Here is a 12,727-nt window from a genome sequence, read left to right on the forward strand (position 1 = left end):
TCACGCAGATCATTTGGGTCGGGCCTGTTCCCGAGGGAGTCTTAAATCCTCCGCCTCGGGCTTGTCAGAGTCGTGAAAGAAGAAAAAGGATTCTGCTAGTCCATGGTGAGTAATCGCAGTCCTGATGTCTATAATTTATTTTCGGTCATAAGAGATTATGTACAAAAATAGTTAAAGAAAATAATAAAAGTAATAAACAAAAAAACACAATCGGTTGGGGGTATGTAAAACGTATGCCTTCTGCTCTGGCACCATTTTAACATTTGTGTCCTCATTACATGCACATGTTTTGCAACAGGACCACTCATGGTCTGTAAAGTGCTCCACTTTTGATAGATTTAAACAAACAATATTGGAATCACCATGGTCACAACCGTAGACTGTCAACACCATCTGTCTGATAGAATATACATTTTGGTTCAAAGATGTTACTTTTAATATGGTTCAGAGTCAAAGCAACTGGGGAAAAACACAATTGGTTCTGTGTATACCATTCGAATGAAGAAAAATTATAATTTTTATCAACTCGGTCAGAGTGCTGAAACATCTGATAGAATGGTTGAATTATTTTATTGGGGGGGGGGAGGGGGGGGTCCATGAAGATAAATGTTAGGACTTGCGTCAGCTCCTAAAGTATGTTTGTGGAAGAAGTTTAAATCGATTTACTTATGTGAAGTGGTGAAATATAGTCAAAGTTCAAAATGTAAAAATATCTAGTCTGATTACTTTGACTATATTAACCTTATTACTTTGGACTATGGGGAAGTTACAGCACATATTTAATCAGAAATAATAATCTCAGACTAATACACTTTCACTCATGAGAAATTAGAAAAAGTTTGAGTATCATTTGGGAAGAGAAATATGATGGTGCAACGGGTGGAAGAAATTGAGAATTTCGTTAGTGTTAAAAACAAATTTGTTAGTTGACTTTAAAAAGTTTTACTTGAGTGAAGTAGCAAAATATAGTAAACATTTTAAGGTTGAGTAAGTAAACAAACAAAAAAATCCACAAATATACCCACATTTCTATAAAACGTAAACAGTTTGATTAGTGAATGCCATAGTGTAGTTATTTTGTAAGATACTTCTCCCTAGAAGCTGAAATAATATTTTTTCAAAGCCATTTTAGCTGTCGCGCTAGTTTGGTCTGAACAGATTCACAAATCATTGGAAATTGTCACGCTACGCAGACGTCTCCCTCCGAGGCACGTATTGCTAGGCCACCCCCCTGCACTTGCCTAGGCATGCCTGCTAACGCCGTGGTTAAAGCTAGTGTGAGCTTTCTCTGCAGATCCTCTCCGGCTCTGTCAAGTTGGATGGGGAGTGTCGCTGCACAGCTATTTTCAGGTCTCTCCAGGGATGTTCGATCGTGTTCAAGTCCGGGTTCTGGCAGACCCACTCAAGGACAATCAGAGAATTGTCCCGAAGCCACTCCTGCGTGGTCTTGGCTATGTGCTTAGGGTCGTTGTGCTTTTGGTAGTTGAACCTTTGCCCTAATCAGGTCTGAAGTAGGTTTTCTTAAAGGATCTCACTTTACTTTGCTCCGTTCATATTTCCCTCGATCCTGACTAGTCTCCCAGTCCCTGACGCTGAAGAACATCCCCATAATGCTGCCACCACCATGCTTCACCGTTGGGGTGGTATTGGCCAGGTGATTAGCGGTGACTGGTTTTCTCCAGATGTGAGGCTTGGCATTCATACCAAAGAGTTCAATCTTGGTTTCATCAGACCAGATAATTTTGTTTCTCACGGTCTGAGTCCTTTAACTGCCTTTTGGCAAACTCCAAACGGGCTGTTATGTGCCTTTTACTGAGGAGTGGCTTCCATCTGGCCTGATTGGTAGAATGCTGTCCTTCTGGAAGGTTCTCCCATCTCCACAGAGGAACTATGGAGCTCTCTGAGTGACCATTGGGTTCTTTGTCACCTTCCTGACCAAGGCCCTTCTTCCCCAATTTCTCAGTTTGGCTGGGTGGCCAGCTCTAGAAAGCGTCTTGGTGGTTCCAAAATTCTTCCATTTAAGAACGAGGGAGGCTACTGTGTTCTTGTGGACCTTCAATGCTGCAAATTATATTTGGGTCCCCTTCACCAGATCTGTGCCTCGACACAATCCTGTCTCTGTGCTCTACGGACAATTCCTTCGACCTCATGGCTTGGTTTTTGCTCTGACATGCACTGTCAACTGTGGGACCTTATATAGACTGGTGTGTGCCTTTCCAAATCATGTGCAAACAACTTAATTTACCACAGGTGGACTCCAAATTGTAGAAAAATCTCAAATATGATGAATGGAAACAGGATGCACCTAAGCTCAATTTCGAGTCTCATAGCAAATTGTCTGAATACTTATGTAAATAAGGAATTTCTGTTTTTTATTTGTAATACGTTTGCAAACATTTCTTAACCTGTTTTCACTTTGTCATTATGGGATATTGTGTGTAAATTGATATAGAACATGTTTTATTTAATCCATTTTAGAATAAGGCTGTAACGTAACAATGTGGAAAAAGTGAAGGGGTCTGAATACTTTCCGAATGCACTGTACACTCAGTTTTAGGTACACTCATCTTTACTGAACAAATATATGAACGCAACATTTAAGGAGCTGAAATAAAATATTGCAGAAAATGTACATACATATTTCTCTCAAATGTTGTGCACAAATTGGTTTACATCCCTGTTAGTGAGCATTTCTAAAAGATAATCCATCCACCTGACAGGTGTGGCATATCAAGAAGCTGATTAAACAGCATGATCATTACCCAGGTGCACCTTGTGCTGGGGGCAATAAAAATCCTCTCTAACATGTGCAGTATTGTCACACAACACAATGCCACAGTCTCAAGTTTTGAGGGAGCGTGCAATTGGCATGCTGACTGCAGGAATGTCCACCAGAGCTCTTGCCAGATAATTTCATGTTTTAATGCACAGAGATACCGTGACGAGATTCTGAGGCCAATTGTCGTGCCATTCATCCGCCCCCATCCCCTCATGTTTCAACATGATAATGTGCAACCCAATGTCGCAAAGATCTGTAAACAATTTGTGCAAGCTGAAACTGTCCCAGTTCTTCCATGCCCTGCATACTCACCAGACATGTCACCCACCATTGAGCATGTTTTAGAAGCTCTGGATCGATATGTACGACTGCGTGTTCCAGTTCCCGACAATATCCAGAAACTTCTCACAGCCGCCGAACTGGAGTGGACCAACATTCCACAGGCCACAATCAACAGCCTGGCCAACTTTATGTGAAGGAGATGTCGCGCTATATGAGGAAAATGGTGGTCACACCAGATACTGACTGGTTTTATGATCCACACCCCTACTTTTTTTATACTTAACATTTTTTTTTTTACCTGTCTGTTACCAACAGATGTGTACCTCTATTCTCAGTCATGGGAAATCCATAGATTAGGACCTAAGGATTTTTTTTTTTTCAATTGACTGATTTCCTTATATGAACTGTAAATCTTGGAAATTGTTGTATTTTACATTTTTGTTCAGTGTAATATGTGCACGAAAGTTCAGAGAAATAAGCTTTTTTGCATATGGAAAATTTCTGGGATCTTTTATTTCAGCTCAAGAAACATGGGACCAACACTTTTTTAAATGTTCTTTATTTTTGTTCAGTGTATATTCAAAGTAGATGTTTTTTTAATTTTTTTACATGATTTACATGTGTGGCTCAGTTAGTAGAGGATGGCGCTTGCAACGCCAGGGCTGAGGGTTTGATTCCCATGGGGAACCAGTACGAAAATGTATGGACTACTGTAAGTCACCCTGGATAAGAGCGTCTCCAAAAATGACTCAAATGTAAACAAATAAATATGTGCATTTAATGTATGAACATCAGATGAATATGAGTTTGAGTATTTCATTAAAAGGGCATGTTTTGCTTCATGTAAAATTCATATTCAATGGGAATGATTGATTACAGGGGAAGTCTACCTAATATGTAAAAAGCAACTCCGCACCATAACAGTTAGGATAACTGGTGTAAACTTGTCCTAGGATGTTTTTATCTCCTATTTTCTATAATGTAGAAGATAGGAAATGGCTACACAGAAACTATACTCAGTTATCTAAATATAAAATCACTCAAGAACATATATCCTGGTGCCACAGCACCTATGTGTCCATCCCAAATGTACACTACTTCCTTGATAGTGCACAACTTTTGACCAGGACGTATAGGACTGGTCAGAAGTAGTGTACTATATAGGTAAAATAGTACAATTTAAGATTCACACACATACTTTTAACACCATCTGGATCTTTCGTTTCCTCGACCCCAGGTGAACTATTAGTTAATCAGAACAAGCCCACTTTATTATTGATATTAGTAATGTATGAATGTGGTTTGAACTCAATGTGGAAACACCTGATGAACACCATTCACATCTGATGTAACCCATTGAGTAGGCATTACCAAATCAGGCCATCAAAGGTAAACGCATGCACAGTTCAATGTTTCATTCTGTTCTACCATCATGGATGCATCTCAACAGTATTTCCTTTATTCCTCACATCCTCTTTCCTAGACTCAAACTGCATTGGAGGCAAGGAGAGAGGATGCGAGGAATCAAGAGAATATTGAGATTCTACCACTATGATCCCAATTCATGGTTTCCTGAAAGGAGTGGAAGATGTGACAGGGTCAGTGGAAAGCCTACTTCACTGTAGAAACGGTACCTTGGCAACTGCAGAGTAAATGGGTGATTATTTAAAGCGCTGGTAGTGGATCCCTCCCTCTCAGGTTTCATACAGGTTGTGGTATTCCATCCCCCTCACTGGATCTGTAGCATATCAACAGGTGGGAGAGGTTAGCTCCTAACTGACTGACTGAGGTACGTACATCTAGTTTAATTCGATTCTTTGGAAGATGAATAAGCATTGAGCTATTTTTGTTCATGATATTACATTTGACATTCTACATGATTGCCTTTATCGTTCAATGTGATATGTAGCAACTGGTTGACAGGAAAATGTTAATGTTTATCTTTTATGTATTTATTCAAAGTATACACAATGTCAAAAATCATTATTTAATCATATTTTCACATTTTGATAAGTAAGTATACCATCACTTCCTTTTCATGGCTGCTATGAATGAAAAACAATCCTCATCCTCCACATACAACACCCGTTCTGCCAGTCACATTCTGTTAAAGGTCCCCAAAACACACACATCCCTGGGTCGCTCATCTTTTCAGTTTGTTGCAGCTAGCGACTAGAGAGAGCTGTCAACATGTTGATAGAATTTAGGTAGCCCAAAACAGAGGAGATGATCGTGGACTTCAGGAAACGGCAGAGGGAGCACCCGCTACACTCACTGTAACATCTGCTAACCATGTGTATGTGACCATTAAATGAGATTTGATTTGTGGCACTCGAGAGCCCCAGAAATGCAGGTGTGCCAAACCTGTCGCGTCATACCAAAGAAGACTCGAGGCTGTAATCGCTGCCAAAGGTGATTCAACAAAGTACTAATTAAAAGGTCTGAATACTTATGTAAATGTGATATTTCCGTTTTTAATTTTTAACACATTTACAGAATAAACTGTTTTTGCTTTGTCATTATGGCGTATTGTGTTTAGATTGAGGATTTAAAAAATATATATTTTAGAATAAGGCTGTAACATAACAAAATGTGGGAAAAGTCAAGGGGTCTGAATACTTTCCGAATGCACTAATTCTTCAATTTTATTTTGCAGATCAGAAACTAATTTCTTCACATCTTCAAAGGAGGTATGTTGGTTGACAGTAATGCTGAGTAAGGCCTCAGATTCAGGAAAGTCGCAGAGGGACTGAAAACAGGGAAAATAATATTTTCACTTTCAGCAGTGACACCTGCTGCAGTGGACAGAGAGCCATTTGTGTCACCTGAAGGACATGGATGTGATCCTCTGTGTGTGAGAGCTGCTCCAGCTCAGTGCCTCTGCTCTTTTAGCTCAGCTATTTCCTTTTCCAGTTGCTCCTGGAGTCCTTCACCCTCTCATACTGATGCTGAAAAAAACTGCATGAACCAGCATGCCCTGGTGAGCAGCCTTGTGTTTTCGATGGTGACCAGCCTTCATTGTGTTTTAGACACTGGTGACCTGCCTTTGTTGTGTTTTGGACATTGGTGACCTGGCTTCCTTGTGTTTTGGACACTGGTGACCAGCCTTTGTTGTGTTTTGGACACTGGTGACTAGAGGTCGACAGATTATGACTATCTCCATACCGATTATTGGAGGACCAAAATAAGCCGATACTGATTAACCGGCCGATTTAAAAAGATATATATTTTTTTTAAATTAAAAAAAATGTATTTGTAATAATGACAATTACAACAATACTGAATGAACATTTATTTTAACTTAATATAATACATCAATAAAATCTATTTAGGCTCAAATAAATAATGAAACATGTTCACTTTGGTTTAAATAATGCAAAAACAAAGTGTTGGAGAAGAAAGTAAAAGTGCAATATGTAAGAAAGCTAACGTGCTCAGAACATGAGAACATTTGAAAGCTGGTGGTTCCTTTTAACATGAGTCTTCAATATTCCCAGGTAAGAAGTTTTAGGTTGTAGTTATTATAGGATTAATAGGACTATTTCTCTCTCTACCATTTGTATTTCATATACTTTTTTGTGTTTTTTTTGTTGTTGAATTTTGCCCCTTTTTCTCCCCAATTTCGTGGTATCCAATTGTTAGTAGCTACTATATTGTCTCATCGCTACAACTCCTGTAAGGGCTCGGGAGAGATGAAGGTTGATAGTCATGCGTCCTCCGATACACAACCCAACCAAGCCGCACTGCTTCTTAACACAGCGCGCATCCAACCCGGAAGCCAGCCGCACCAATGTGTCGGAGGAAACACCGTGCACCTGGCAACCTTGGTTAGTACGCACTGCGCCTGGCCCCCCACAGTAGTCCCCCCACAGTAGTCGGTGGTGCGCACCACCGACTACTGTAGGGGGCCAGGCGCAGTGCGTACTAACCAACCTAAAACTTCTTACCTGGGAATATTGAAGACTCCCTAACCCGGACGACAATTGTGCGTCGCCCCACGGACCTCCCGATCACGGCCGGTTACGACAGAGCCTGGGCGCAAACCCAGAGTCTTTGGTGGCACAGCTGGCGCTGCAGTACAGCGCCCTTAACCACTGCGCCACTCTTTGACTATTGGATGTTCTTATAGGCACTTTAGTATTGTGTAACAGTGTAACAGTATAGCTTCCGTACCTCTCCTCGCTCCTCCCTGGGCTCGAACCAGGAACACAGCAACAACAGACACCCTCGAAGCAGCGTTACCCATGAAGAGCAATCGGAACAACTACTCCAAGTCTCAGAGCGAGTGACGTTTGAAACGCTATTAGCGCGCACCCCGCTAACTAGCTAGCCATTTCACATCACATCGTTACACCAGCCTAATCTCGGGAGTTGATAGGCTTGAAGTCATAAACAGCAGAGCTGCTGGCAAAACGCACGAAAGTGCTGTTTGAATGAATGCTTATGAGCCTGCTGGTGCCTACCATCGCTCAGTCAGACTGCTCTATCAAATCATATACTTAATTATAACATAATAACACACAGAAATGCAAGCCTTAGGTCATTAATATGGTCGAATCTGGAAACTATCATCTCGAAAACAAGACGTTTATTCTTTCAGTGAAATACGGAACCGTTTCGTATTTCATCTAACGGGTGGCATCCATCAGTCTAAATATTCCTGTTACATTGCACAAACTTCAATGTTATGTCATAATTACGTACAATTCTGGCAAATTAGTGATGAGCCAGGCGGCCCAAACTGTTGCATATCCCCTGACTCTGCGTGCAATGAACGCAAGAGAAGTGACACAATTTCACCTGGTTAATATTGCCTGCTAACCTGGATTTCTTTTAGCTAAGTATGCAGGTTTAAAAATATATACTTCTGTGTATTGATTTTAAGAAAGACATTGGTGTTTATGGTTAGGTACACGTTGGAGCAACGACAGTCCTTTTTTGCGAATGCGCACTGCATCGATTATATGCAACGCAGGACACGCTAGATAAACTAGTAATATCATCAACCATGTGTAGTTATAACTAGTGATTATGATTGATTAAGTTTAATGCTAGCTAGCAACTTACCTTGGCTTCTTACTGCATTCGCGTAACAGGCGGGCTCCTCGTGAGGCAGGTGGTTAGAGAGTTGGACTAGTTAACCGCAAGTTTGCAAGATTGAATCCCTGACCTGACAAGGTAAAAATCTATCGTTCTGTCCCTGAACAAGGCAGTTAAACCACCGGTTTAGGCCGTCATTGAAAATAAGAATGTGTTCTTAACTGACTTCCCTAGTTATATTCCCAGGTAAGAAAGATTAAATTAAAATCTGCGTCCAAAATTACCGATTTCCGATTGTTATGAAAACTTGAAATCGGCCCTAATTAATCGGCCATTCCGATTAATCGGTCGAACTCTACTGGTGACAAACCTTGGTTGTGTTCTCGCTGGTGACAAGCCTTGCTTGTGTTCTCTCTGGTAACCAGCCTTGCTTGTGTTCTCGCTGCCAACCAGCCTTGCTTGTGTTTTTTCTGCCAACCAGCCTTGCTTGTGTTTTTGCTGCCAACCAGCCTTGCTTGTGTTTTTGCTGCCAACCAGCCTTGCTTGTGTTTTTGCTGCCAACCAGCCTTGCTTGTGTTTTTGCTGCCAACCAGCCTTGCTTGTGTTTTTGCTGCCAACCAGCCTTGCTTGTGTTTTTGCTTGTGTCCAGCCTTGCTTGTGTTTTTGCTGGTGTCCAGCCTTGCTTGTGTTTGTGCTGGTTTCCAGCCTTGCTTGTGTTTTTGCTGGTGTCCAGCCTTTGTTGTGCTTTTGCTGGTGTCCAGCCTTTTATGTTTTGGATGCTGGTATCCAGCCTTCGTTGTGTTTTGGACACTGGTGACCAGCCTCCATTGTATACTTGTGACCAGCTTTTGTTGTGTTTTCATTGTGTTTTGAACACTGGTCACCAGTCTTTGTTGTGTTTTGGACATTGGTGACCAGCCTTAGTTGTGTTTTCGCAGGTGGCCAGCCTTCGTTGTGTTTTCGCAGGTGGCCAGCCTTTGTTCTGTTTTCGCTGGTGGCCAGCCTTTGTTGTGTTTTGGATGCTGGTGGCCAGCCTTTGTTGTGTTTTGGATGCTGTTGACGAGGCTCCCTTGTGTTTTGGATGCTGGTGACCGGCCTTGTTGTGTTTTGGACGCTGGTGACCAGCCTTCGTTGTGTTTTGGACACTGGTGACCAGCCTTCGTTGTGTTTTGGACACTGGTGAGCAGCTTTCGTTGTGTTTTGGACATTGGTGACCAGGCTTCTTTGTGTTGTGGACACTGGTGACCAGGCTTGCTTGTGTTTTGGACATTGGTGACCAGTCTTTATTGTGTTTTGGACATTGGTGACCAGCATTTGTTGTGTTTTGGACATTGGTGAGCAGCTTTTGTTGTGTTTTGGACACTGGTGAGCAGCTTTTGTTGTCTTTTGGACACTGGTGACCAGCTTTTGTTGTGTTTTGGACACTGGTGACCAGCCTTGGTTGTGTTCTCGCCTGTGACAAGACTTGGTTGTGTTCTCGCTGGTGACCAGCCTTGCTTGTGTTTTTGCTGGTGTCTAGTCTTTGTTGTGCTTTTGCTGGTGGCCAGCCTTGCTTGTGTTTTCGCTGGTGGCCAGCCTTGCTTGTGTTTTCGCTGGTGTCTAGCCTTCGTTGTGTTTTCGCTGGTGTCTAGTCTTCGTTGTGTTTTCGCTGGTGTCTAGGCTTTGTTGTGTTTTGGATGCTGGTGGCCAGCCTTCGTTGTGTTTTGGAAGCTGCTGACCAGCCTTTTTTGTGTTTTGGAAGCTGCTGACCAGCCTTTTTAGTGTTTTGGAAGTTGGTGACCAGCCTTCATTGTGTTTTGGACACTGGTGACCAGCATTCGTTGTGTTTTCACTGGTAACCAGCCTTTGTTGTGTTTTCGCTGGTGACTAGCCTTTGTTGTGTTTTCGCTGGTGACCAGCTTGTGTTTTGGACACTAGTGCCCAGCTTTCGTGGTCTTTTGGATGCTGGTGACCAGAATTAAACAAAACAGAAATGTCCTGTTTGTTAAGTATTAATTGCTAACTATTAATATCAAACAAACCATGTAAATGTCATTTTTCTATCACATTCCCACATTTTGAGAATTCTCTCAACTTAAAAGTAAAATTGCAAGTTTAAAAATAAATGTATTCCATTTAGTGCCTCAAAAACATGACCCAGGACAAGCATCATGATCCCACAATGTACAGTTGAAGTCGTAAGTTTACATACACCTTAGCCAAATACATTTAAACTCAGTTTTTCACAATTCCTGACACTTAATCCTAGTAAAAATTCCCTGTTTTAGGTCAGTTAGGATCACCACATTATTTTAAGAATGTGAAATGTCAGAATAATAGTGTAGAGAGTGATTTATTTCAGCTTTTTTTTCTTTCATCACATTCCCAGTGGGTCAGAAGTTTACATACACTCAATTAGTATTTGGTAGCATTGCCTTTAAATTGTTTAACTTGGGTCAAATGTTTCGGGTAGCCTTCCACAAGCTTCCCACAATAAGTTGAGTGAATTTTAGCCCATTCCTCCTGACAGAGCTGATGTAACTGAGTCAGGTTTGTAGGCTTCCTTTGCTCGCACACGCTTTTTCAGTTCTGCCCACATATTTTCTATAGGGTTGAGGTCAGGGCATTGTGATGGCCACTCCAATACCTTGACTTTCTTGTCCTTAAGCCATTTTGCCACAACTTTGGAACTATGCTTGGGGTCATTGTCCATTTGGAAGACCCATTTGCGACCAAGCTTTAACTTCCTGACTGATGTCTTGAGATGTTACTTCAATATATCCACATAATTTTCCTTCTCCGATGCCATCTATTTTGTGAAATGCACCAGTCCCTCCTGCAGCAAAGCACCCCCACAACATGATGCTGCCACCCCTGTGCTTCACAGTTGGGATGGTGTTCTTCGGCTTGTAAGCCTCCCCCTTTTTCCTCCAAACATAACAATGGTCATTATGGCCAAACAGTTCTATTTTTGTTACATCAGACCAGAGAACATTTCTCCAAAAAGTACAATCTTTGTCCCCATGTGCAGTTGCAAACCGTACTCTGGCTTTTTTATGGTGGTTTTGGAGCAGTGGCTTCTTCCTTGCTTAGCGGCCTGTCAGGTTATGTCGATATATAGGACTCCTTTTACCAGCATCTTCATAAGGTCCTTTGCTGTTGTTCTGGGATTGATTTGCACCTTTCGCACCAAAGTATGTTCATCTCTAGGAGACAGAACGCGTCTCCTTCCTGAGAGGTTTGACGGCTGCGTTGTCCCATGGTGTTTATACTTGCGTACTATTGTTTGTACAGATGAACGTAGTACCTTCAGGCTTTTGGAAATTGCTCCCAATGATGAACCAGAATTTTGGAGGTCTATAATTTTTTTTCTGAAGTTTTGGCTGATTTCTTTTGGTTTTCCCATGACGTCAAGCAAAGATGCACTGAGTAAGAAGGTAGGTAATTTTCCAAGCTGTTTAAAGGCACAGTCAACTTAGTGTATGTAAACTTCTGACCCACTGGAATTGTGATACAGTGAATTATAAGTGAATTAATCTGTGTAAACATTTGTTGGAAAAATTACGTGTCATGCACAAAGTAGATGTTCTAACCGACTTGCCAAAACTATAGTTTGTTAACAAGAAATTTGTGGAGTGGTTGAAAAACAAGTTTTAATGATTCCAACCTAAGTGTCTGTAAATTTCCGACTTCAACTTTATCTCCCTGTCATATTACATCATATATGCAGCAGCATAGAAGACATTTTTAGACTCACCTTGTCCTGTTGTGCGCACTTGAACAGGACGGTGGCGCAGCGCGGCGGTCCCCCCCCCCCTTTCCCCTTCCCCAGCCCCCCTTGTGATCATCATGCTTACAGACAGACACACATTTCAGAATCTGCTAAAAGAGCCACAAGATGGCACTTTAATGATTCCTTACTACAAAATCCTAATTTCTGTGACCAATTTAAAACTGAATTGAATTCATTCATAATGATTAACAAAAACTCAGTCTATCATCCTTTGACTTTATGGGACACCATCAAAGCTATTATTAAAAACAATCCAAATGTATTTGCTTCCGGACTGAGTAAATCACAATTAAAGAAGATATCATAATTGGAAAAGTTGTTAACGATGTAAACAAACACTTTTTTCAGGTAGTGACTACTCTCTGACAGAACTAAATATATTGATTAGACAGAGAGCAGAATTAGCCAACCATCGAGTTAGACTCAACCATTACTTTCATGGTAATCGACCCAGTCATCTAATAGCTAACATGCTTCGACGTAATGATTGGTTAGTGGATATTGCAGCTATTGAATCTGTGTCAGGTAAATTACTATCAGAACCCAAATTAATCAACCAAAGATTATTCTGCTTCTATAAAGAATTGTACACCTCTGAGTATAAATCAACACCAAGCCAGACTGAGTCCTTTTTTAAAGATATGGGAGCCCAAAGCTCTCTCCATGAACTTAAAAGGGCATTGGAGAAAAGCAAATCACCTGGTTGGGACAGTACTGCTACTGAGATCAATTAACCAATTAGTTTCACTGTTACTTGAAATGATTAACACAGCCGTTCAGAAAGGGTGGAGGCACAATTATTTTTAATTTTATTTTTTACATACTAAATGTATTGTTACTTTTTGGTTCTGTGA

The sequence above is a fragment of the Oncorhynchus clarkii genome, chromosome 12, assembly GCF_045791955.1.
Source record: "Oncorhynchus clarkii lewisi isolate Uvic-CL-2024 chromosome 12, UVic_Ocla_1.0, whole genome shotgun sequence".
NCBI lineage: Eukaryota > Metazoa > Chordata > Actinopteri > Salmoniformes > Salmonidae > Oncorhynchus > Oncorhynchus clarkii.